The following is a 27,847-nucleotide window of genomic DNA, read 5'->3' on the forward strand; positions in this document are numbered from 1 at the left end:
TCAGTGGGGTCCCTGCAGTCACCGCCCACTTGGGCATGTACTTACAAAGGTTTGCTGCAGGTGAGGAGGTTCGGACGTCTCTGAATCTCCGCCCCCTAATCATGTGGGAGTGTCGTTTCCAATTTTAAAAGGCGCTTTCAAAGTGGACAAGTGAATTCTCTTTCAAGCAAGACGGCATCTGAGGAAGGCAAATCATGCCGAAATGCATCATGCCGCTTGAAGTTGTGCACTAGAAATAAAGGACGCTGTATCATCCTACCTGTGGTGGCTGTCATCCTTTCTGGGAAAAATGAAAGGTCGTTGTTTGCATATATATATATATATATATATATATATATATATGCCACGAATACCTTCTCCACAGAAAGTCAGAAGCCACAGTAGGGGAATACAATGGAGTCTCTATATTGAGGTTGAAACAGGTGAGCATGGGCGTATGCATTTCGGCCGTGTGGCCTCTTCAGCGCCCCAGGTGTAACAGGTGAGATTTGCCACCCAACAGTTCTGGCCCAACTCAAATAGTTCTAGTTGGCTCCACCCACAAGCGGAGATCAGTGTCACCTACTTCAATGTAACGGGGTGAAACAAACTACATGTCCCAGCATGCAGTGGTTCTTGCCAGGATTGTCACCAGTGTGCGCGTGGGGCAGAGTCTGCAACCAGCTTTCACCCGATGTCTCGCACTGTCTTTCCACAATGTTGAAGCTCCTTGCGTCCCCACCTGCACAACCGCCACAAACAGGTAAACTTCCATGGGGGAAGAAAATGCGGCAGTGCGCTTCTCCCAATGCAGAGTTGCACCACTTCTGTTCCTCCTGAATGCAGTGGTGAGCCTGGTCCTTCCGATACCTCGGACTAAAGAAAGTTCTGCCAAGACAGAACAACGCCAGTGATGACCAGGACAGTTTGCGTGCAGGGGCTTCTGTTGCACGTCGCTGGCTAGCAGTGCAGTTTTATGCCACGAATACCTTCTCCACAGAAAGTCAGAAGCCACAGTAGGGGAATACAATGGAGTCTCTATATTGAGGTTGAAACAGGTGAGCATGGGCGTATGCATTTCGGCCGTGTGGCCTCTTCAGCGCCCCAGGTGTAACAGGTGAGATTTGCCGCCCAACAGTTCTGGCCCAACTCAAATAGTTCTAGTTGGCTCCACCCACAAGCGGAGATCAGTGTCACCTACTTCAATGTAACGGGGTGAAACAAACTACATGTCCCAGCATGCAGTGGTTCTTGCCAGGATTGTCGCCAGTGTGCGCGTGGGGCAGAGTCTGCAACCAGCTTTCACCCGATGTCTCGCACTGTCTTTCCACAATGTTGAAGCTCCTTGCGTCCCCACCTGCACAACCGCCACAAACAGGTAAACTTCCATGGGGGAAGAAAATGCGGCAGTGCGCTTCTCCCAATGCAGAGTTGCACCACTTCTGTTCCTCCTGAATGCAGTGGTGAGCCTGGTCCTTCCGATACCTCGGACTAAAGAAAGTTCTGCCAAGACAGAACAACGCCAGTGATGACCAGGACAGTTTGCGTGCAGGGGCTTCTGTTGCACGTCGCTGGCTAGCAGTGCAGTTTTATGCCACGAATACCTTCTCCACAGAAAGTCAGAAGCCACAGTAGGGGAATACAATGGAGTCTCTATATTGAGGTTGAAACAGGTGAGCATGGGCGTATGCATTTCGGCCGTGTGGCCTCTTCAGCGCCCCAGGTGTAACAGGTGAGATTTGCCGCCCAACAGTTCTGGCCCAACTCAAATAGTTCTAGTTGGCTCCACCCACAAGCGGAGATCAGTGTCACCTACTTCAATGTAACGGGGTGAAACAAACTACATGTCCCAGCATGCAGTGGTTCTTGCCAGGATTGTCGCCAGTGTGCGCGTGGGGCAGAGTCTGCAACCAGCTTTCACCCGATGTCTCGCACTGTCTTTCCACAATGTTGAAGCTCCTTGCGTCCCCACCTGCACAACCGCCACTGGGAAAAGGGAAAGGTCGTTGTTTGCATATATATATATATATATATAGCTGCACGTTTCTGTTGTCCCATAAAGGTGTCAGAAAAAGATAGGCTGGCACACTGGTATCCGATTTACCGATTTTATTACACCAAAGACCCCCTTCACCCCTTACAGACGCGTTTCGCCTTTGCAGGCTTCGTCAGTGTAAAAAAAAAAAATATATATATATATATATATGTATATATGTATATATATATATATATATATATATACACACACACACATTTACCAGCCTACCATACACACATATATATATATGCGCACTTTAGAAGGCTAGGCACCAACCAGGACAGGACAGATAAGGAAGTAAGATTAAAGGCTTTAGTCCTACTCCGGGCTTTATGTGGGCCGGGTCTCACCGGGTCTGAGCACCTGCAGTTTTTCAGAGGGAGCCTCGAAACGGGACTCTATTGGGCTCTGTTTTGTGCCCTGGCACAAGCGGTACATTTCTTTCTGGACTGCAATGACAGCAGGCACATCATGTGCGCGTGCTGACACTGCTTATTTCTCCCTAGTGGGTAGTGGTGAAGTTATGGCATGACGTCATGTAAGGTGAGTGTTCTAGGTGAAGAGAAATCCTTGAAAGAGAGTCATTTTCTCTCTGGATTTACCTTCTCTTTTTGAAACTCGGGAGCAGCAACATTGTCATTGTGTCACCAGTGCTTTAAGTGGAAGCTTTTTCAATAATATATACAGACCATAGCTGCTGCTTATTTAGCTTATGCACTTATGCAACTAACAACCATTGACAAAGCCAATAGTCCTGACTTGTTGTAGGTATGATGTTACTTGTTGTATCATATCTCTAGATGCAATGTCAGAAACAGCAAAATACAAGACGGGCGGCACACTATGCTTAGCACAGATTTTTTTTTAGCTTAAGTGTTTTTAAGCCACGCCCTTAATTACATTGCCCACGCCCCTTTGTGAGACCCCCAGTTTTTTCATCCCACTTAAAGCCCTGGTCTTACTTCAATTTCTAGCCTGCCCTGTTTTTTGGTTCTCAAAATCTGTCTCCCTAAAGTGCCTCACATACTCTGAAATCTGTGGACTGAACAAACAGTAACCCTCACGGCATGGGGCTGGTTTACAGTTAATTCTCTCTCTCCCGCTCTGGTTTCCTCTCTCTCCTCTGCAGCAGAGGTGATAAGTAACTTGCTCGCAGCTCCATCGCTGCCCTTCACCTGCCTCAATCATTAACAGATGTCGCGGCTTGGCAGAGTGAACAAAGCGCACACTGCCACCCGTCAGCTGTATTCGCCGGCCCGCAGAGTGGGCCTGGGCTGGTCAGCACAGCATCACCTCCTCACCCACGCACTGCCAGGACGGGGATCTGCTGGATGAGGAGGAGCATGCCCACTCGCTCCACCTCCTCGCGCCCTCACCTATCCTAGGAAGGTCCTGGATGAGTGAGCAGGAGACCAGCAGCAGCACCTCCCCCCCTCCCCACGCACACACACAAACTCCGACCACTTCACTCACTTGTTAGCAGTGCTTTAAATGGGCCGGTACTCACCGGTACTTAGTACCGGCACTTTTATATTTTGACCCCTTGAGTACCGGGACCTTTCCTCGGAAAAGAAGAGTGCCGGTACTCATGACGGCCCGGTTTTGATGCGGTTGGTACTGCGCTCCATCCTCGGCAGCTCTTTCTCCACGGCCTGCAATGGGTAAAGTGCCTTTCAAATGGAGCTGAAGCCTTGGCTGCGCTGGTTCAAAAGCGCCAACACAGCAGCTCAGCTTCAGTAGAAGACAGAGTTGCGTGTGCTTCTCTGGAGTGAAAGGTGGAGTATCGCTGCAGGGTCCCTTTCAGTGGGGGTTAGAAGGTGACTAAAAACCTGATGGGTGCGAGTGTGGGACACATTGTTCAGGGCATGCAGCTTGATAGCATGCCCATTGTTTTGAACGCCCGCAAATCTTCGGCCATCAACAATTTAAATGAAAGGGATTTGCATGAAACAAAATCCATGCCCTCTAGATTCAATCAATTCATTCCGGCTTTTTTTTTCAAAACTGCAGCACTTGTACTCTTTCGTCTGTGTGTCATTTATTGATACACATTTGTTTATTTTAAACTTAGGTACGTACTATGTAAATGGTTAGACATTTTTATTAAACTGTATTCATATGTTTTGCATACAAAGCTTAGAAAGGTAAAAAAAAAAAACATAGCCCCGCCCCTTGCCCCGCCCCCAAACTCCACCCAATCCACTGCTTATTTTTGGTGAGTACCTGCACTTATTTTTTTCCATTTAAAGCACTGCTTGTTAGGGGAGATGTGCTGAGGAAGAAAACACACTCCCACCATCTTCGCCCACGCTCAACTGCCCATCTTGGCAGGTCATGGCTGAACGAGCAACAGGACAGCATCGCCCCCCGCCCCCCCCCCCCCCCGCACTCCCCCGTTCCTACCTACCCCGTGGCAGGGCCTTGCTGTTTCAGCACATGTGCACTCCCACCGCCATCGGATTCATCCTACCGACCCATCCAGGCAGGTCCTGGCTGAGTGAGCGGGAGGACAGCATGACCCCCGGCCCTTACACGCTTACACGCACTGCCCTCCCTGAAGGCCGGGACCTCGATGGTTGAAGAGAGCACACTCCCGCCAACCTCCTCTCGTCTGTCATCAACTACCCATCTGCTGGGCCAGACTGAGGGAGGAGGTGACTTTGAAATGGACCTGTGCAGAGACGGTAAAATGTCGCTTATAAAAGAGCAGCAAGTTCTTCTGAAACACAGAATCTTATTCCTCTAGCATACCGCACGCTCTTATGGAATACATCAAACACAGCACCGTATTCCGAAATACACCAGCTTTTCCAGCTCGGCATATTCTAAAATTCAGCATCCTCTTCTACAACAGTGATTCGCTGTCTTCTACAATACAGCACATTATTCGAAAAGACAGTTTCCAAAATATTACTCGGCTCTAAAGCACAACCTCATCGTCTCAAACGGAGCAAGCTTTTCTAAAGCCAGAGCATCTTCTGCTAATATGCAGAATCCTCTTCTTAAAAACGCCGAATCTTCTCAAATACAGCATCCTGTTTCAAAATACAACAGCCTCATCAAAAACAATAAAGGTAATCTTCTTAAATACATTGTCATCTAACTTACAGCACACTCATCTTCTACAATGTTTATAGCACGCCCTTCTAAATCACATTCTCATTTTAAAATATAGCACTATCTTCTAGAATGCAGCCTCTTTTTGCGGTCTCACTACAGACAACTTCAGCAGCCTGGCGCAGCCAGCACTGCATACAATAATAGAGTGGACTTTTTTCCACCCCTTTGATCTATACTGGATGGGATTCCTCCATATTCCTGTCCCACCCCTCGTGTTTCCTCTGTACTCTAACTTTTGATTGGTTGAGTTGTATCCTTCCACTGATGACGTCCTGGTACTATTTTCTTTTTTCCAAGCTTCAAATGTTATGTAGCACTGGTGAGAGTGCGTGTCTCGCTCCTTCAGTTGCTTTGTGTGCAGTGGCGGCTGGTGACATTTGAAAGTAGTGGGGCGTAAAAGTTTGAGGTGAGTGCTTGGTGGCGAGTGAGCCTAGTGAGTGAGTCTGACTGCCATAAGGTGGGTTTGCGGGACATTTTGTGGTTTTGTAGCCAAAACATATGGATGGTTTATGCGGCTTAGGAACAATGTACATACCACTGCACTAAACGTTTCTTACTTAACACACAAGTTCTCCGTCCTGGGACACTACAGCGCCACAGCCCAGCACTGCAGAACACTCTCTACCCTGGGGGCACCACACAGCCCAGCACAACGCTCTCTATCCTGGTAACACCACAGCGCCACAGCCCAGTACAAATCTCTCCATCCTGGGACACAACACCACCACAGCCCGGTGGCGCAATGCTCTCTGTCTGACCTGGTAACACCACAGCATCACAGCCCGGTAAAATTCTCTCCATCCTGGGAAATAACGTCACAGCCCAGCACAATTCTCTCCATCCTGGGGACACCCCAGCTCCACACCCAGCAGAATGTTCTGCATCCTGGGGACACCACATCGTCCCAGCCTAGCATAATGCTCTCCATGCTGGGAACACCACGGAGCCACAGCCCTGCACAATATTCTACATCCCGGAGACCCCGCAGCCCAGCACAATGCTCTGCATCCTGGGGACATCATTAAGCAAGCCAGTTCATGAGAAGTGTTTACTTCGGCATTCTTCGGCAAACAGCCTGTTTTTCAATCCCTGAAGGAAAGTGAAGTAGTTCTAAAGAGGCAATCGTGGCTCCATGACCGGACACTGAGAACAGGATTAAGCATGTTCCAAGCTCATTCAGCGCCCACAGAGAATAAAACTCTATAAATAAATATAAAAAACTTACCTTGGCAATGGCTTCCCGAGTTCCCGCTCTGACTCTTGAGTCCCGAGACTGCTCCCGCCATCCTGAAATTCGAATGCCTCCGCTCTCGTCACGGAAGGCTGCAGGCAGCCTCCCTCCCCTCCATGGCAGCCGGCGCTGATTGGTTCGGCCGGCTGCCCTAAAAACGTCATTCCACTTAGTCTGCATCCTGCAGAACAGAAAGTGGGAGGAGGCTTGGGGGAGCGGCTTGCCCTCTGTTGCTAATACTGTCTGTTTGGACTGCCTCTCAGGCTGTCCAAACAGTCCGTATTAACAACATTGGGCAAGCCACTCCCCCAAGCCACTCCCCCCTTCCCTGAGACTCGAGTCGAGTTAGTAACCAGGAAGGAAGTTCTGACTGTTCTGCTGACTGTAGTGTTTTCTCGCCGTGCGAGAAGGGCAGGCAGAAACAAATGGTAGTTATAAATAAATAACTACCATTTGTTTCTGCCTTCTTCTCGCACGGCGAGAAAACAGGGGGGGCGGCGCCCAAACGCCCCAATGGGGAAACCGCCACTGTTTGTGTGTACTTTGAGTGCATTTGAGCACTTTCCCTTGCTCCCTGAACTTCTCCGTTAGCATCTCTCCCTTGCCATCCTTCCTCGAAGTACTGTTCTCTTTTCCTTCACTCTCCCCCATAGCTGAAAGTAGAGATGAACATGACTCCTGCGCAGAGTGCCAGGCGCCCGATGATGGGTTTGGAAATGCCCTGGCTCTTGTCCTGCAGCACTGTCCTGTGCCCTTGGGCCTCTCTCTCTGCTGCCCTATCCTGCTCCATGCTGCCTGCTGCGATTGGCTTTTCCAATATTAGATGTTTATAAAATGCACCCGTATTGGCAAGCCAAAAGTGGTGTTTGGCCTTCTAGAAAGTCGTTTGTTATTTTTTCTGGACGGCCACCACATGAAACTATTTTCATGCTTTTAACATTGGTGCACAATTGGCATGAGGCAACTAGATTTTTTTTGTTGCAGATTTATATAGGGCGAACTCGACCCGAATGTATTAGAGCACTTTACATGAGCACTGTTACCTCACAAAAGGACACATTCATTTTTTTAGGCATGGGAACATGAAGTGATTTGCCCAGAATCACACGATGTTGAGCGGACGCCGAGTCGCGAACCTGGTTACCCAGCTCCAAAGTAGGAAGCTATAGCTGTAAGGCCACATCCTCTCCCCGATTTCCAGCTTGGAACTACGAAAACATTATTTTCTATACTTTCAAGATGGCCTCCATTGTGCGTTAGGTCATGTGGGGCCACTCAATGTGTCAGCCACCTTGAAAGTAAGGAAACATTATTTTCTGTCCTTTCAAAATGACTGTTGAGTCGCACCATGTTTCAGGACACAATGTGGCAGGCGCCTTGAAAGTATAAGAAATAGACTATCGACATGGCTAGTCACTGCCATTGGCTTTGCAGTTGTGGCATTCTTTGAAAACAACTAGTAATGGCAAAGGTAACAGAAGCAAATACAATGCAATACCAATTGGCCTTGCCAACGAATGTTCTAAAAGTCTGCCAACACGGAAAAATCTGAACATAGTATATGTAAATGAGCTTAAGTGTATGGTGATCAACAAGCTAACTTTAAAGAGAACAACGAAATTAAGATGCTAAAAATAAACCACATAACTAATAGACAGGTGTTAGATTTGGGGGTCTCTGGTTGGCGTAAGTATTCACTTGTGATAAGCAGGGACCCTTTCCTCTAAGTCAGGGCGAAGGATGACCCCTTCAGAATTACCCTTGCTCACCCTCTAGGTGCGTGGCGTGAGCAGCCAAGGCTAATCTTCAGGAGTTATTGGGTTAAGCATTTGTAATCACACACACAGTAAATATATCAATCCCCCCACAAATGGACACCAGGATGTGGTTATGTAAAAATACTTCTTCTTTATGTAAAAATATATCTATGCAGGTAGTGATTTATCACAAGACCAATATAACACAGTTTCAGGCCACAGGATCTTAAAAAGTAGGTAATTCGTTTTCTGTTGTACTTTAAATTGTCAAGGTTTCTTCAAGAATGTTCACTCAAGCCTCCCTCCCTTCTCCAAACACTTTATCTTGGGTCTTAGCTCCTTTAGAAAGGGTAGGAGCGAACTGTACGCTTCTTAAGGCTCCTGTGTGCTGCTTGCGATGCGATGCTCCGGGGCCCTACCGATGCTCACGCATCTCGCGGTACGGGCGTACGGGGCTGAGAGGCTTCCAGGGAGCGGTACGAGGCGTACGGATCAGGCGGTTCGCCACGTACGGCCTCAATCCAGCATATGGGTGTCAGCGGTCGGGACCAGCGTACAAGCAAGGGAATGCTTGTCAGTTCTCAAAGGTGCTGCAGGTTGGTACGCGACGTACCAGGGCGCTTGGGGGACAAAATTGAAGGTCTTTTTAGGAAGCGTGGTGTACAGTCTTAGTACAGGGTTACAGGCTGATGGGGAAATAAGAACGGTGCGGGGCCCGAGCCTGTTGTCGATTTCTTGCTTTAGACGTACTGACACCGCGAATCGGCAGTTGTCCCTCGATGCAGTGGGACGTGTCAGGCTCTTGGTGCGCTTCGAAGCGCAGACGTACCTTGGGATCTGAGGAGTGGCAGGATGCTTCCGAAGGCGAAGCGCGGCACGGAGACCTCCAGTACGGGCTGTAGAGGTGGCGAGTCCTTTGGTTATGCGGCGCGGCCCTTCATGAGGTCAGAGGGCACAGCGGGGCGGCCGGGTGCGATCACAATGCACGGGCGGCCGTCCAGGCTATAGATGTGCGCTCGGGGCGACCAGGATTCCGGCGGGAGGGGGGCAGATGAACACTCCAAGTCCTCCAGTAGCGAACAGTGGCAGAGGAGCAGGCGGCCTGACCCGAGGGGCAGATAGCGGCTCTGTGTAGAGCAAGGCTCTCAACGGGTGAAAGGGCAGGCATGCTCCCGAGTGACACAATTCTAGGAGGGGGTGAGGGGGGCGCAGTCTTGCCTCCGGCAGGAGGAAACACACGGCTCAATAGCAGATGAGCCAAGGCACAGAGAACCCACTAGTCCTGGGGTTCAGATCAGGGGGCAAGCTCAATCAAGCCCTTGGAGAAAGTTTCAAGCACAAGTCAGCAAAGTCTTTTTAGTGAGTCTTCTCCTCTCCTTCCTCAGCAAGGCAGACAGCAGGCCAGTCCTTCCAGCTTCTTCTTATTCCTTCTAGTTGGGCAGAGGTTCGTTGTGGGGAACAGGATCTAGTTTCTTGGGAGCAGGGCTCCTGTACTTATACTCAGTTTCTTTTGTTCTTCCAGGCCAGGGGGGGCCTTTGCATAGCCTAATTTAGTTTGTAAGCACTCTGTGGTGCTGTTCCTGGCTTTTCCTTTCAGTGTGAGGGGCAGGCACATCAGACGCTCCGCAGGAGGTGGAGCCAGCATTGTGATGACAGGGGCAGCCAGGACTACTCTGTTGACAGTCTTCCCTCTTTCTGGGCCAGGAGTCGGGCTGAGTCATCAGTCGCTCCCCAGGAGGTGGAGCCAGCATTGCTGTGGCAGAGCACAGCCCTATTCAGAGTCCAGGGGCACTTCCACCTCCCACTAAGGTGTAATCCTTGCATTCACCACCTGTCATCCCCCAGCCCTGTCACTCACACAACCCAGACAGCAGATACACATCCTAGCAGAGGCGGGCTGAAATGGTTAGGCAAGCAAATGCTAGCTTTCTAAAAGTAGCATTTGCAAACACAGGATATTAAAATAAACTTTACTAAAAGAAGTATTTTATTATTCTGAGTTCAGGCATACTAAACTTGACTTTCTACCATGATCCTTGAGCCTGCTGGGATTATAGGGTGTAATAATTCCAGCCGCCCATCTTGGCCTAAGAGAACAGGTAGCCTTACAATAGTGAAAAACGAAATTGGCTGTAATTCACTATTAGGACATGCCACAAACATCAGGGCTTGTCCTACCTTACACTTACAATGCACCCTGCCCTAGGGCCTACCATAGGGGTGACTAATATGAAGCAAAGGGAAGGTTTTGAGGTTGGCAAGTGTGTGCGCTTGCCCAGCCAGCATGACAGTACCAGACTGCACACAGGTTCTGCAATGGCAGACCCTAGACACATTTTAAAGGGCTGCTTCTGTAGGTGGCGAAACCAGCGCTGCAGGCCCACTAGCAGTATTGGCATTTACAAGCCCTGGCATTCCTTGGGCACTTTACTGGGAACTGACAGTAAATCCAATAAGCCAATCATGGAAATCAATCACATATACATTTTACATTGGGAGCACTTGCACTGCGGCACGGATTGGCTGTGGCGCAGTGCCCTGAGCAGCAAACACAGGCAAAAACATCTGAGGCACATCAGCAAAAAGTGGAAGGGAGACTCACGCCAAGGTGCCAGGTCTAACACGTGTCCCCTCCAGCTGAAATGTGGGGAGAACTACCCTTCCCCAGGGAGTTCCTCATCACTAAGGCGGAAAAACCTGGACAGACCGTCAGCATTGGCGTGATCTGTGCCAGGGCGGTGTTTCACCGTGAAGTCCATACCCTGTAGGGAGATGGACCACCTCAACAGTTTTGGGTTCTCACCCCTCATTTGCATCAACCATCTGAGGGACCTGTGGTCTGTCTGAACCCGGAAGTGAGACCCAAACAAGTAGGGTCTTAGCTTCTTCAATGCCCAGACCACAGCAAAAGCTTCTCGCTCTATTGCACTCCACTTCTGTTCCCGTGGAAGTAACCTCCTACTGATGAAGGCTACAGGTTGGTCCCAGCCCTCTTCAGTTACTTGTGAGAGAACATCCCCTACACCATGCTCTGAAGCGTCTGTTTGCACTAGAAATTCCTGGGAGAAATCAGGGGCCAAGAGAACGGGCGCCGTGCACATGGCAGTTTTCAGGGTGTCAAAAGCCTTCTGACAGGTCTCAGTCCAGATCACTTTCCTGGGCTGCTTCTTAGAAGTCAGCTCTGTCAAGGGGGCAACAATGGTGCCATATCCCTTGACAAACCTCCTGTAGTACCCAGTGAGCCCCAGGAATGCTCTCACTGCAGTCTGGGTCTTGGGGGGTTCCCAAGCCAGGATGGTTTCAATTTTGGGCTGCAAGGGTGCCACCTTGCCACTCCCCACTTGGTGTCCAAAGTACACCACTGAGCCCTGCCCGATCTGGCACTTGATTGCCTTGATCGTGAGGCCTGCCTTGCGCAGTGCCATCAACACTTCCCAGAGGTGTCGCAGGTGTTCTTCCCATGTACTGCTGAACACTGCAATGTCATCCAGGTAGGCGGCGCTGAACTCAGCCAGTCCCGCCAACACCTGGTTGACCAGTCTCTGGAAGGTGGCAGGGGCATTCTTCATTCCAAATGGCATAACCCGGAACTGGAAATGCCCATCTGGTGTGGAGAATGCTGACCTCTCTTTTGCCCCATCAGTCAAGGCGATCTGCCAGTACCCAGACGTTAAATCAAAAGTGCTGAGGAACCGGGCAGCCCCTAGCCGATCAATGAACTCATCAGCTCTGGGGATGGGGTGCGCGTCAGTCTTGGTGACTGAATTGAGTCCTCTTTAGGCCACACAGAACCGGAGTCCAGGTGTGGCTCCCTGCGCAGCAGCCTTTGGCACAAAGACCACTGGGCTGGCCCAAGGACTGCTGGATGACTCAACCACCCCAAGAGCAAGAATTTTTGAGACCTCATCCTTGATGCAGGCTCTGACCCTGTCAGTTACCCTGTAGGCCTTGTGCCTCACAGGTAAGCTGCCTCCTGTGTCCACATCATGGACGCACCAATCTGTGACACCAGGAACCAGGGAGAACAGATCTGGAAACTGCTCCAGCAATTGGCGGCAGTCATCCTGTTCTTCAGGCGTCAGGGTGGGTGAGAGGTGAACTCCATCCACTGACCAATCTTTCTCAGAGGCTACCAAGAGGTCAGGAAGAGGCTCAGTCTCCTCCTCCATCCCATCATCAGTTGCCAAGAGCATGCCCACTTCGGACCTCTCCAAGTGGGGCTTAAGGCGGTTAACATGTAGGACCCTCAAAAGGGTTCCTGGGAGACTGCATGTCCACCAAGTAGGTGACAGGACTCTTGCACTCCACAACCTCAAATGGACCTGTCCACTTATCCTGAAGTGCACAAGGCTCCACTGGGGCCAAGACCCACACCTTTAGTCCAGGTTGAAGTTCTACCAGAGTGGCATTCTGGTCGTACCACCGCTTCATCTCTTCCTGGCTGGCTTCCAGATATGCCTCAGCAAGTTGCCTGAATCGCCTGGTCTGGTTTCTGAAGACCAGCATGTAACTGTATACATTCTGGGGAGGTTTCCTGGGAGATTGCTCCCAGCCTTCCTTTACCAAACTCAGAGGTCCTCTCACTGGGCGACCATACAGCAGTTCAAAGGGGCTGAACCCTAGGGACTTCTGTGGCACCTCACGGTATGCAAAGAGAAGGCATGGCAAGAGGATGTCCCACTTACGCCTCATTGGCCTCCAGGCCCATGATCATGCCTTTTAGGGTTCGGTTGAATCTCTCAACCAAAGGATTTCCTTGGGGGTGGGAAGGGGTGGTGAACTTGTATGTTACACCACCCTCTTGCCAAAGGGATTTCATATACTTGGATATGAAATTGGTGCCCCTGTCACTCACCACCTCTAGAGGGAATCCCACTCGTGAGATAATTCCCATTAGTGCCTGTCCCACGACGAGGCCGTCACTGTCCTCAGAGGGATGGCTTCAGGGTACCGGGTGGTACAAAAGGGGGGTGGTAATGGACGGAGCATCTGAACTAATCAAACACTCACACCTAGTCAAAAGATCTGGATTTAATCCATCACCATTCTTTAGCCCACTCTGTCACCCCAGTTCAGAGATGGCTTTATGCAAATCAGTCTGACCCTGTGCCTCATGGGAACAGTCCAGCCCGAACTGCCAAGCCATGCCTTCCCTGGACCGGAAACAAGCTTCCGAGGACCGGTTTCTGGCATTCCAGCCGTCTTCAGCCCGGCTTGCTTGAATCCAGTGGCAAAGTGAGCAAGGGACTCACGTCTGAGCATACCCTGCCACACTTATGGTGGCCAAAAGCAGTACAAAAGGGGGTGGTAATGGACGGAGCATCTGAACCAATCAAACACTCACACCCAGTCAAAAGATCTGGGTTTAATCCATCACCATTCTTTAGCCCACTCTGCCACCCCAGTTCAGAAATGGCTATATGCAAATCAGTCTGACCCTGTGCATCATGGGAACAGTCCAGCCCGAACTGCCAAGCCATGCCTTCCCTGGACCGGAAACAAGCTTCAGAGGACCGGTTTCTGGCATTCCAGTCGTCTTCAGCCTGGCTTGCTTGAATCCAGTGGCAAAGTGAGCAAGGGACTCACGTCTGAGCATACCCTGCCACACTTATGGTGGCCAAAAGCGGTACAAAAGGGGGTGGTAATGGACGGAGCATCTGATCCAATCAAACACTCACACCCAGTCAAAAGATCTGGGTTTAATCCATCACCATTCTTTAGCCCACTCTGCCACCCCAGTTCAGACATGGCTATTTGCAAATCAGTCTGACCCTGTGCCTCATGGGAACAGTCCAGCCCGAACTGCCAAGCCATGCCTTCCCTGGACCGGAAACAAGCTTCCGAGGACCGGTTTCTGGCATTCCAGCCGTCTTCAGCCCGGCTTTCTTGAATCCAGTTCCTTGAGTCCACCAAGACCAGGATGAACCTGTTGCCCATGGCTGTCTTGGGGTCCAGAGGCCCAATAATGTCAATACCCACTCGCTGGAATGGAGTACTGACCACTGGGAAGGGTTGCAGAGTAGCCTTGTTCTTCCCTCCGCTCTTACCACTTGCCTGGCAAGTCTGACAGGTCCTACAGTAAGCATCTGAGCTCCTGTACATTTGGGGCCAATAAAAGTGGGTGACAAGCCTGTCATAGGTCTTGTCCATCCCAAAATGTCCTGCTAAAAGGCACATCATGAGCCAGCCCCAGTAGGAAGGCTCTGAACTTCGGGGGTACCACCAGCACACGGGCTGACCCAGGTTCAGCAACCTTAGGCTCAGAATATAGGAGGTCATTCTCCCAGTACACATAATGTGTCCCAGACTGAACACCTTTGGCCTGGTCTGCAGCCTGTTGCCGCATACCCACGAGAGAAGGGCATTCTTTCTGCTCCCTGCAGAATTCCTCCCTGGAGGGGCCTCCTTCTTGCTGCCAATGGGTCAGCTCAGGCAGGTCCCCCAATTCAGCAATCTGTTCCCCTGTAGGCTCCAGGGCATCCCCCTCAAGGTCTGCTTCCTCCTGGACCGTGGGAACTCCAGGGGCCGGTTTCCCGCACCCCTTGCGCCTTCGCTCTAAGGCCGGTTCCTGGGCCCCTCCTTCAGGCCCCAGGATCTCTTGAGCACCCCTACTGGTTGCCATTTCCCGGTTGCCACCCCCCCCCCCCCCAAGTCAAGCAGGCCCACTATCCTCAGGTGAGCTGTTTTCTCCACCTTTTCCCAAGGGGAGTCCTCCAGATCATTCCCTAGCAAACAGTCTACAGGTATGGACGTTCTCACAACAACCTGCAGAGTACCAGAGACCCCCCCCCCCGCTCAAAGGGAACTTGAGCCATTGGACATTGACTCTCTGAGTTGTCAGCATTGACAACCCTACAGTAGGCATGGGGTACAACCTGCTCTTGAGACACCAGGTGCTGCCTCACTGTAGTCACGCTGGCTCCTGTATCTCTAAGAGCCTCTACTTTCTTACTATTGATGGTCACCACCTGCCCATATTTCTTAGTGTTAGTGGGCAGGTAGTTCTCAGGGACCATTTCACTGTCTCCTAAAGAGACTAGGGTCATCTGGACAGGATCTCCACCCCCTGGGACTGCTATTTCCTCCCCAAAATTAACACTAGCCATTTGCCGGGGTGGAGCACCAGTGGGTGTTGGTTTGCCAAACAGGTGACACTTAGAGTCAGTGGCAATGTGACCCGGGTCACCACATCTGTAACAATTTAAGGGCCCTCTTGGAACAGGTCTACCTGTCGGGGCCCCGGTCTGCTTCAGGGGTGGGGGAGGCTGAGAACCTTTCCCCTGGTTCCCTTGGGGATTACTTTGGGGGCCTTTATGGAACCCTTTCTGTTTACCCCTGTCCCCCCCCACTCTTCTGCTGGGGACCCTGACCACCTCTGGCTGAGTCTCCCACTGGACCCTTGTGGTCCCTGGTGCTGAGCCAGTGGACCGCTTCCTCAGCAAGCTTCCTCAGGTTGGTCAGCCTCCTGTCAATCAGGTGCTGGCATAGCTCAGGAAAACAATTAAGCGACAAGTGCTCCCAGGCCATTAAATCAAGAAGCCCTTGAAAATCATTCACCTTACTACCCTTTACCCATCCATCTAGTGCTCTGCAGAAAAAGGTTACATACTCCACATACGTCCTCCCAGGAAGTTTAGTACAATCCCTGAACCTCTGTCTATACATTTCAGGAGTTAACCCTAACCTGGTCATTAAGGCATCTTTCATGCGGGAATAGGAATTGTGTTCTTCAGGGGGCAAATCTAGGAGGGTGTCCCGCCCTTCACTAAGGAACCTCCCCCACAACCCCGCTCCCCAATCCTTGTCAGGGGCCCGGTGGGAGGACATGGCTACTTCATAGGCCCTAAACCACTGTCCTATGTCATCCCCCTTAAAGTATTCCTTAACCACATCTTTGGGTATGTACACCTTGGACTCTACCTGCACCAGCATTGTGCTGCCACCAGGAGGAGTTGTTTCCAAACTTTTCGCTTTCAGCTCCAACTCCTTCAATCTCATGTCATGATCCATTTGGCGTTGTTGCGCTTCCATTGCCAATTTTTGCTTCTCCGTTTCCATTTGTCCAGCTAACTTTGCCATCTCCATTGCATGTGCCCTGTCTGCTGCCCTGTCTGCCAGCTCCTCTGGTGACAAGCCTCTGCTGGGATCCACAATGCCATCTGGTGGTATGACTTCCAACGCATTCTGTGGCTCTCTTGACTCCTTCCAGGCTCTCAGCGCCTTGATGTATTGGGCTTTCTTTTTGCACCCTGTGTGTGAAACTCTGAACTTTTGGCAGTAGCTTCTCAATTGCTCTACTCTGTAGCCCTCCAGTCCTCCGTGTTCCCAATCTACATCTTCAATTCCAGAGATCTCAGAGGGTGCTCTTCCAGCAGGGAGTGCGCCAGGCATGGCTTCAAAAAAAATGGGAGATCTCTCAACAAAATTAAAAAATGGAAATCTGTGGCTGCGTTATAGGTCTGCTCTCACTATGTGGTGATCAATAATTCACTGTATGTTAACTACAAATGCAAATTCACAAACCCACCGCTGCCACCAATGTTAGATTTGGGGTGTCTCTGGTTGGCGCAAGTATTCACTTGTGACAAGCAGGGACCCTCTCCTCTTAGTCAGGGCAAAGGATGACCCCTTTAGAATTACCCTTGCTCACCCTCTAGGTGCGTGGCGTGAGCAGCCAAGTCTAATCTTCAGGCGTTATTGTGTTAAGCATTTGTAATCACACACACAGTAAATATATCAATCCCCCTACAAATGGACACCAGGCTGTGGTTATGTAAAAATACTTCTTCTTTATGTAAAAATATATCTATGCAGGTAGTGATTTATCACAAGACCAATATAACACAGTTTCAGGCCACAGGATCTTAAAAAGTAGGTAATTTGTTTTCTGTTGTACTTTAAATTGTCAAGGTTTCTTCAAGAATGTTCACTCAAGCTTCCCTCCCTTCTCCAAACACTTTATCTCGGGTCTTAGCTCCTTTAGGAAGGGTAGGAGCTAACTGTACGCTTCTTAAGGCTCCTGTGTGCTGCTTGCGACGCTCCGGGGCCCTACCGATGCTCACACATCTCTCGGTACGGGCGTACAGGGCTGGCAGGGAGTGGTACGAGGTGTACGGATCAGGCGGTTCGCCACTACGGCCTCAATCCAGCGTATGGGTCTCAGGGGTCAGGACAAGCGTACAAGCAAGGGAATGCGCTTCAGTTCTCAAAGGCGCTGCAGGTTGGTACACGACGTACCGGGCGCTTGGAGGACAAACTTGAAGGTCTTTTTAGGAAGCGCAGCGTACAGTCTTAGTACAGGGTTACAGGCTGACGGGGAAATAAGAACGGTGCGGGCCTCGAGCCCGTTGTCGATTTCTTGCTTTAGGCGCACTGACACCTCGAGTCGGCAGTTGTCCCTCGATGCAGGGGGACGTGTCAGGCTCTTGGTGTGCTTTGAAGCGCAGACGTACCTTGGGATCTGAGGAGTGGCAGGATGCTTCTGAAGGCGGAGCGCGGCACGAGACCTCCAGTACAGGCTGTAGAGGTGGCGAGTCCTTTGGTTATGCGGTGTGGCCTCTTCCTGAGGTCAGAGGGCACACCGGGGCGGCCGGGTGCGATCACAACGCACGGGCGGCCGTCCAGGCTATAGATGTGCGCTCGGGGGGACCAGGATTCCGGCGGGAGGGGGGCAGATGAACACTCCAAGTCCTCCAGTAGCGAACAGTGGCAGAGGAGCAGGCGGCCTGACCCGAGGGGCAGAGAGCGGCTCTTTGAAGAGCGAGGCTCTCAACGGGTGAAAGGGCAGGCACGCTCCCGAGTGACACAATTCTAGGAGGGGGTGAGGGGGGCGCAGTCTTGCCTCCGGCGGGAGGAAACACACGGCTCAATCGCAGATGAGCCAAGGCACAGAGAACCCACTAGTCCTGGGGTTCAGATCAGGGGGCAAGCTCAATCAAGCCATTGGAGAAAGTTTTAAGCACAAGTCAGCAACGTCTTTTTAGTAAGTATTCTCCTCTCCTTCCTCAGCAAGGCAGAAAGCAGGCCAGTCCTTCCAGCTTCTTCTTCTTCCTTCTAGTTGGGCAGAAGTTCATTGTGGGAAACAGGATCTAGTTTCTTGGGAGCAGGGCTCCTATACTTATACTCAGTTTATTTTGTTCTTCCAGGCCAGGGGGGCCTTTGCATAGCCTAATTCAGTTTGTACGATTCAGAAAAGGGGGTGGTGATGAACAGAGTGTCTGAATTAAGCAGACCACTCTTACCCAGTCCAAAGATCAGGGCTTGACCATCGCCGTTATTTATCTCACTGCACCATCCCAGCTCAGAACCTGGCTATATGCAAATCAGTCTGTCCCTGGCCCAGTGCATCATGGGAACAGGTCAGACTAAACTACCAAGCCAATTCTTCACCAGAAAGGAGACAAGCTACCGGGGACTGGTTTTTGGCATTTCAGCCGTCGTCGGCCCAGCTTGCTTGAATCCTGATGGTGCAGTGAGAAAGGGACTCATGTCTGAGTATACCCTGCCACACCTATAGTGGCCAAAAACGATTCAGAAAAGGGGGTGGTGATGAACAGAGTGTCTGAATTAAGCAGACCACTCTTACCCAGTCCAAAGATCAGGGCTTGATCCATCACCGTTATTTATCTCACTGCACCATCCCAGCTCAGAACCTGGCTATATGCAAATCAGTCTGTCCCTGGCCCAGTGCATCATGGGAACAGGGCAGACTAAACTACCAAGCCAATTCTTCACCAGAAAGGAGACAAGCTACCGGGGACCGGTTTCTGGCATTTGAGCCGTCGTCGGCCCGGCTTGCTTGAATCCTGATGGTGCAGTGAGAAAGGGACTCATGTCTGAGTATACCCTGCCACACCTATAGTGGCCAAAAACGATTCAGAAAAGGGGGTGGTGATGAACAGAGTGTCTGAATTAAGCAGACCACTCTTACCCAGTCCAAAGATCAGGGCTTGATCCATCACCGTTATTTATCTCACTGCACCATCCCAGCTCAGAACCTGGCTATATGCAAATCAGTCTGTCCCTGGCCCAGTGCATCATGGGAACAGGGCAGACTAAACTACCAAGCCAATTCTTCACCAGAAAGGAGACAAGCTACCGGGGACCGGTTTCTGGCATTTGAGCCGTCGTCGGCCCGGCTTGCTTGAATCCTGATGGTGCAGTGAGAAAGGGACTCATGTCTGAGTATACCCTGCCACACCTATAGTGGCCAAAAACGATTCAGAAAAGGGGGTGGTGATGAACAGAGTGTCTGAATTAAGCAGACCACTCTTACCCAGTCCAAAGATCAGGGCTTGATCCATCACCGTTATTTATCTCACTGCACCATCCCAGCTCAGAACCTGGCTATATGCAAATCAGTCTGTCCCTGGCCCAGTGCATCATGGGAACAGGGCAGACTAAACTACCAAGCCAATTCTTCACCAGAAAGGAGACAAGCTACCGGGGACCGGTTTCTGGCATTTCAGCCATCGTCGGCCCGGCTTGCTTGAATCCTGATGGTGCAGTACCCGGAAGCTTGTTTCCTTCCCAGTATAAGAATTGGCTTGGTAGTTTGGTCTGCCCTGTTCCCATGATGCACTGGGCCAGGGTCAGACTAATTTGCATATAGCCAAGTTCTGAGCTGGGATGGTGCAGTGAGCTAAAAAACGGTGATGGATCAAGCCCTGATCTTTGGACTGGGTAAGAGTGGTCTGCTTAATTCAGACACTCTGTTCATCACCACCCCCCTTTTCTGAATCATAGTTCAGTTTGTAAGCACTCTGTGGTGCTGTTCCTGGCTTTTCCTTTCAGTGTGAGGGGCAGGCACATCAGACGCTCCGCAGGAGGTGGAGCCAGCATTGTGAGGACAGGGGCAGCCAGGAGTACTCTGTTGACAGTCCTCCCTCTTCCTGGGCCAGGTGTCGGGCTGGGTCATCAGTCGCTCCCCAGGAGGTGGAGCCAATATTGAGGTGGCAGAGTACAGACCTATTCAGAGTCCAGGGGCACTCCCACCTCCCACTAAGGTGTAATCCTTGCATTCACCACCTGTCATCCCCCAGCCCTGTCACTCACAAAACCCAGACAGCAGATGCACATCCATGACAGTACCAGACTGCACACAGGTTCTGCAATGGCAGACCCTAGACACATTTTAAAGGGCTGCTTCTGTGGGTGGCGCAACCAGCGCTGCAGGCCCACTTGCAGTATTGGCATTTACAAGCCCTGGCATTCCTTGTGCACTTTACTGGGGACCGACAGTAAATCCAATAAGCCAAACATGGAAATCAATCACATATACATTTTACATTGGGAGCACTTGCACTGCGGCATGGATTGGCCGTGGCGCAGTGCCCTGAGCAGCGAACACCAGCAAAAACATCTGAGGCACATCAGCAAAAAGTGGAAGGGAGACTCACGCCAAGGTGCCAGGTCTAACAGGCAACTGTAGCAGAAGTATGCATGCACACTGGCACAAATATCTAAAACAATAGAAGGCCTCAATCATAGAGCTGAAAACAATCATTCAGAATCAAAATAATTGTCTTTTCATGTTCATGAATGCAGGAGGTGGCGCTAGGCAACAGATCACATTTTGACATCGTGAATCCAGCTCTATATAGATAACTTAGAAGGCGCTGTCTGCTTCTCAGCAAAATCTACTAAACGACCTTCTCTTCCAATATGCAACACCAGATCCATCTAAAAGACAAACTCCTCTTCTAATACACAACACCCGTTTATTTTTCATTTCATTTCATTTCAAATAAGCTTTATTCGACAGTGATGTCATAAAAGCACGACAATAACAATTCATCAATACCACATCAACATTATTAGTTAAAAAAACTACAGTATGTGAACGTATATAAATAGAATAAAAAGGTGTTAAATTACATTACTAACTGACGAATAAATCATGTTAAAAAAAGTTGGGGAACCCCTTTAAATTCATCCGTGATCTCCCTGCAGCATTTCATAACTCCATTTCTCAGCAGCCTTTCTAGATCGATTATTCAATGGTAAATTATCGGTTTTTAATATACCTAGTGTGACACCTTTGTTCGAATGGACCAAGCCCATCCCAGAAACTTGGCCATTGCAATGGCTATGGGTAAGGCTGTATCCGTGGTAAGGACTCTTAATGCTTCATCATGCCTTCCAAATCCTAATAGTTTACAGATGGGTTTAACCCACGCATTGCGAGGTTTGACATATGATGGGCAAAAAAACAACAGATGGCTTATCGTTTCCTGTCTGCCGGGACACCATGGGCATTCATTATTAGTGGCTCCCGCCCACTTGCTAGTAAAAAACCTAACGGGTAAGGTTCCCACCCTTAACTGAAAGTACAATTTTCGATCATGGGGTTTCTCAACAGCATCCCAATATTTTTCTAAAACAGACCTTGGCTTAATTTCCAGAAAACGGCCTGTGCTTAGAGGATCCATTGGAACATACAGAAACCATGACCATTTCCCAATACCTCTCCTTCAGTATTTTTTTTTAGGGGAAGTCAGCATTGGACGGGTCATTCCACAATTCACTCATGCCCAGGCTCATCAGGAGCGATCTAATCTTCTTCAGCCAGAGTATCTTATGAAAACGGTCTACGTCCATTATGTCTTTAAGACCTTTGGCATAGTGCGATAATTCATCAGTACACCACAATCTTCGCCAGTATAGTAGAGGGTGAAGTTTTGCCTTGTCTTCTACTGCTTTCCTGCCCAAGTCTAGCAGTAGCGGTCGCATGGGTGTACTCTGTGGGACTCCGGTGACCTTACGAAGAAAGGAATTCTCGGCTATGGTTAAATGGTTTAGATTTGCGAACCCCCAAAGCTCAGCGCCATATAGGGCTGAGCTTGGCACCTTCATGCCATAAATCTCCAGCACCGGGCTAATTGGCTTGGTGAAGGAGGATTTAAGTTTGGCGCTGAGAATCCCAGACTGTTGTTTATGTTTTAAAACAGCCACATCAAGTTGTTTGGACCATCTCATATCCATCTGCAGGGTTACACCCAAATAAGTTAAAGCGTTAACTTTTTCCAGGGGTGCATTATTCATATAGACTTTACCCCGGAATGATCTATGCTCATTAAAGGACAAGAACTTTGTCTTTGCCGTGTTCATTTCTAGGCCTCTAATATGGCAGAAATCTTCAAACCGGTGCAAGGCCCTTTGGAGGCCACTTGGTGTCTTGGAAATAATTAGGGTGTCATCCGCGAACATGAGAATGGGAATGTGATCACCTGCTAACACAGGTGCGTCAGTGGGGACCAAGGAGAAGAAGTCAGCCACCCCGTTGACGAAGAGTGAGAACAGGGTAGGAGCTAAAACACACCCCTGACGCACTCCCCTGTCAACAGCAAATAACTCAGTAACCTCTCCCCTGTTCCCCCACCGAACCCGTGCATGGTTGTCCTCATGTAAGCGGACAATCAAAGACAACAATTCCGGGGCCATCCCCATCTCCCTCAAGACAGACCACAGCCTGCTACGTGGTACCAGGTCGAAGGCTGCCTTCAGATCGACAAATATGGCATATAACGCCCCTTTCCCCAGAACTACCTTCCAATAAATGTTAATAAAACGGAAGACCTGATCTATGGTACTTGTAAGGGGTCGAAAACCAGCCTGCAATGGGGTTAAAATTTGTTTTTCTTCTATCCAAGACTGATTTTTAGATAATATCAGCCTCCCCATAATCTTTTGACTAGAGTCTATAAGGCTTATTGGCCTATAGTTACCGGCCACAGTTTTGTCCCCCTTCTTGAAAACTGGGATTATCTCTGCCCCCTTCCAGGAAGGCAGAATGGGTGCACCGCATGCGATTGCATTTGCAACGTGTCTGATATATAAGCACCAGGATGGTTTATTATTTAAAAAAACATCCGTGGGGATACAAACTATGCCAGGAGCTCTTCCAGGTGTGACTGTGTCTATTGCCCTGTCCACCTCATCTAGTGTGAATACCCCACTGGAAAAAAATGTATATGGAAACGAGTCAATGTTCCGCTCATCTGCATGGGAAGCATACTGGGGTTTAAAATACTCTACCCAAAGGTGATGGGCGACATTATTCTACGGTTGATCTGGGCGTCCACCCCCATCCCTTTTGTACTTATCCCAGAATAATTTTGAGTTTCTAATCTCGCATGCTTCCTTTAACTCCTGTCATCTGGCCTGGTCCCATAGCCTTTTAGCTTCCTTTACGGCTTTCCTATAAAGGTCCCATGCCTGTCTTACTTTACCTGAGTCCCCGTCTCCTAGGGCTACCGCCAGCTCTGCCCTTGCGTGCTGACATTTCTCATTATACCAGCCTTGTGGTTTCTTGTACCTATCTTTCCTCTTGTTAACAGGTTTACAGAAATATGACTTAAGTCGGTCAAAAAGTGTTATGTGCATCTCTATTGTTTGCGATTTCGAGGTCAGGCTATCCTCGCTAGTTCCCAGCACCCCTTTATTCAAAAACACAGCCGAACTTCCCACTATACAACATCAATCCTGCTAAAAGATACCCCATCTTCAGAAATACAAAATCATGTTTCTAAACAGAGCTTTACGTTTAAATATACAGCACCCCACCCTTGCAAAAAATACAGCAACCCATCCTTATAAATAACAACCTCCCCTTCTAGTACTCATGATTATTCCAAAATACAGCTTCTTCTAATAGACAGCACAGCTAACTTCTAAAACAGAACCTCCTCTTCTAATGCACGTCGTTATTCCAAAACACAACCTCCTTTTCTGATATAAAGCCGCCCGTCCATCTAAAAAACACAACCTTTCCTAACATACAACACCTAGTCCCTCGATAACAAACCCCCTCTTATAAAACACAACATTAATCCTCAACACAACCTCCTATCCTAACATACAGCATCCTTCTAAAACACAACCTCCTCTTCTAATATACAGCGCCCCGTCCTTGGAAAACACAACCTCCTCTTCTAATATACAGCACCCCGTCCTTGGAAAACACAACCTCCTCTTCTAATATACATCATTATTCCTCAACACAACCTCCCCTCCTAAAATATAGCATCCTTCTAAAATACACACAACCTCCTCTTCTAATATACAGCACCCCGCCCTTGGAAAACACAACCTCCTCTTCTAATATACAGCACCCCGTCCTTGGAAAACACAACCTCCTCTTCTAATATACATCATTATTCCTCAACACAACATCCCCTCCTAAAATATAGCATCCTTCTAAAATACAGCCTCCTCTTTTAATACACATCTTTATTCTAAAACACAACCTCCTTTTCTAAGATACAGCAACCCATCCTTATAAATAACAACCTCCCCTTCTAGTACTCATGATTATTCCAAAATACAGCCTCTTCTAATAGACAGCACAGCTAACTTCTAAAACAGAACCTCCTCTTTTAATACACATCTTTATTCCAAAACACACCTCTTTTTCTGATATACAGCTGCCGGCCCATCCTACTAAAATACAGCCTCCTCTTCTAATACACATCTTTATTCCAAAACACAACCTCCTTTTCTAAGATACAACAGCACCTCATCCTTCTAAAACACAGCCTCCCCTTCTAGTCCACATTATTATTCCAAAACACAGCCTCCTCCCCTGATAAACAGCATCGCATCCTTCTAAAACACGACCTCCTCTTTCAATATGCAACACATTTTTATTCCAATACACAACGTCCTCTTCTAATATGCCCCGCTCCAACCTTGTAAAAGACACACCTGACCCGCAGCGCCTGAGCGGTGATATTAAGTTTAGGAGAGCAGGTATCTTGGGAGGGGTGGGACACAAGTGACTCAGGCCATGGGGTCTGGGAGGGATCCTCTTCTCCATACCCTCACGCATTCTTCCCCTTGACAAGCACCCTCCTTCACCCATCACTCCCCTATACCTCATGCATATTAACTCGCCACTCTTTAAAGCATCTTCTCATGAAGGTTCCATCAACTCACTCACACATTTCGGCTGACTACTCTCTTCGCCACTTACCCCCCCACCCATGCCAGGACTCCACTGTGCCCTCCCTTTTTCTTTCATTATCCATAATAAACCGCCAGTGCCTTCCCCGGCTCTCCCTTATTCACGCACCCACAGTCAGTCACTAAGTCACTCTTTCCAGTGGTCTTGCCGGTGCACTCACCCTCACTCAGCTCTTCCATGGGCCCCTCAGATGCACTCACTCTCACTCAGCTCTTCCATGGGCCCCTCCCATGCACTCACCCTCACTCAGCTCTTCCAGTGGTCCTTCCGATGCCCTCACCCTCATTCAGCTCTTCCAGGGGTCCCTCTGAAGCACTCACACTCACTTAGCTCTTCCATGGGCCCCTCCCATGCACTCACCCTCACTCAGCTCTTCCATGGGCCCCTCCCATGCACTCACCCTCACTCAGCTCTTCCATGGGCCCCTCCCATGCACTCACCCTCACTCAGCTCTTCCATGGGTCCCTCTGAAGCACTCACCCTCACTCAGCTCTTCCAGGGGTCCCTCTGAAGCACTCACCCTCACTCAGCTCTTCCATGGGTCCCTCCGATGCGCTCACCCTCACTCAGCTCTTCCATGGGCTCCTCTCATGCACTCACCCTCACTCATCTCTTCCATGGGCCCCTCCCATGCACTCACCCTCACTCATCTCTTCCATGGGTCCCTCCGATGCACTCAAACTCCCTCAGCTCGCCCAGGGGCCCCTCCGATGCACTCACCCTCACTCATCTCTTTCAGAGGTTCCTCCGATGCACTCACCCTCACTCCGTTCTTCCAGGGGCCCCTCCGATGCACTCACACACACTCAGCTCTCCCAGGGGTCCCTTCGATGAACACCCCTCACTCATATCTCTACCGGGGGTCCCTCTGATGCAGTCACACTCACTCATATCTTTCAGAGTTTCCTCCGATGCAGTCACCCTCACTCCGTTCTTCCAGGCGCCCCTCCGATGCACCCACACTCCTTATCTCTTCCAGGCGCCCCTCCGATGCACTCACACTCACTCAGCTCTCCCAGGGGTCCCTCCGATGAACACCCCTCACTCATCTCTTCCATGGGTCCCTCCGATGCACTCACCCTCACTCATATCTTTCAGAGTTTCCTCCGATGCACTAACCCTCACTCAGCTCTTCCAAGCGCCTATATTGTTTCATATTACACCGTCGTAGTATAAAAAGCGCCTAAAATGTATGTAAACAAATAGTTAGACTTTTTAAAAGCTTTTTTAACTTGAAAAATCCCATGTGATCTGTTGTAGTAAAAAGATAATCATTATCCCTCAACTCTCCGCGGGCTCACTCTCATCTGAGTTCCCTCACCCTCCATGGGCTCGCTCACTCGCCTCTCTGTGTTCACTCACTCACTCACCTCACTGTGCTATCTCACTCAACACACTCCGCTCCAGACCATGAGCCCCCCACACACATACCCCGGTGCCCCCTCGCTGTATCAGATGCAACTGTCCCTCGCGGACGCATTTCTATGTACCCTCACTCACACACCTCTCGCCGAGTTCACTCACTCTCCCCTCCGTGACCTCCCTCGACCCTCTCTGTTCTCCCTCGTCCTCTCTGTTCCATAGTTCAGGACAGTCTCTCACTCCCCCCTGGGGTCCAACCCTCGTCCCTCTCAAGATTCCTTCGGTCCCCCAACCCTCACTTACAGTCATTCGCCCCCACGGAAGGGGTCTCCCTCCTCTCCAGGGGCAGCCGGTCCCTCCTCCTTTCTCTCTGCACCAGGAAGCAAACTCCGATTCCTGTGTTATCAGGTTATTTAGCCTAACCCAACAGCCCCAGCCAATGGGAGCCGCGCGGGGCGGGCTGGGAGCTGTGACTGGGGGCTGGACTGCCACCTTGTGCAGGGCACTTTATCACGCAGGGTACTTCTCCCCTCCCTCCATCCATCAAGGGACCCCCTACGGAGGAACCGGACATTGCCAGAAGTTAAAACAAAATATAATCTATCTTCCAAAAACAAAATACCGCTTCATGCATTCCATTTTGAGGCAGGTGGCACGTGTAATGATGGCAAAGTGGCTTTACCCAAAGGTGTCGGAGCGCTTTACAAACCAGGTAAGTTACAAAAGGTCCACAAGAGAGACTAAACATGCCAACACGTTACATACAAACAGTTACAGGTACATAAAATAGGCCGAACGCGCAAAAAAGTTACAAATAGGCACTTACAACGCTAAAAAGTTGCATATTTATATTGTAAAAATTATTAAAGGTGGCAGCGTTAGGTTAGAACAGGAGTAAAATACATATTTACAAGTTGACCTCAAATGAGTGCCAGGTAAATTACAAAAGGTACACAAGATAGACTAAACACGTGAAAACATTACATATATACTGTTACAGGTACACAAGATAAAACATAAAATAGGCTGATCACGCTAAGATGTTACAAATATGTAGTTACAACGCTAACAAGTTCCATATTCATATTGTAAAAATATAAAAGTTGACAGCGTTAGGTTGAAACAGGAGTAAAATACAAAAGAAATTACAGAAACAAACATTCCTCAACCAAATGCATAGTTGATTACATATTTTGTTTAATTCACACAAGTAAATTTAGAAAAAATGTTAATGGGACGGTTAAAGCTTTTCTAAATTCAATCATCCTTACTATATTCTGTTTGATGCACTTGTTCTACTCCCACAAATCAATCTCAGGATATAAACTTCATTTTTAATCCTGTTTCAAATTCCCTCACATTTACATCACGTTTTTACAATTCCCAGTTTTATATGT

The 27,847-nt window shown here is 49.5% G+C and overlaps 1 protein-coding gene across 1 annotated transcript in view; it reads right to left on the reverse strand.

Annotated features, from left to right (window-relative positions):
• Positions 1-26,865, reverse strand: part of PRICKLE4 (prickle planar cell polarity protein 4) — a 180,256-nt gene extending 153,391 nt beyond the window's left edge. Inside the window, exon 1 of the mRNA XM_086923529.1 lies at positions 26,754-26,865. The gene's annotated coding sequence lies outside the window, so the exon portion shown is untranslated. The remainder of the gene's footprint in view (positions 1-26,753) is intronic.
• Positions 26,866-27,847: the final 982 nt, after the last annotated feature.

This window comes from Lissotriton vulgaris, chromosome 5 (genome assembly GCF_964263255.1).
Source record: "Lissotriton vulgaris chromosome 5, aLisVul1.2, whole genome shotgun sequence".
Taxonomy (NCBI): domain Eukaryota; kingdom Metazoa; phylum Chordata; class Amphibia; order Caudata; family Salamandridae; genus Lissotriton; species Lissotriton vulgaris.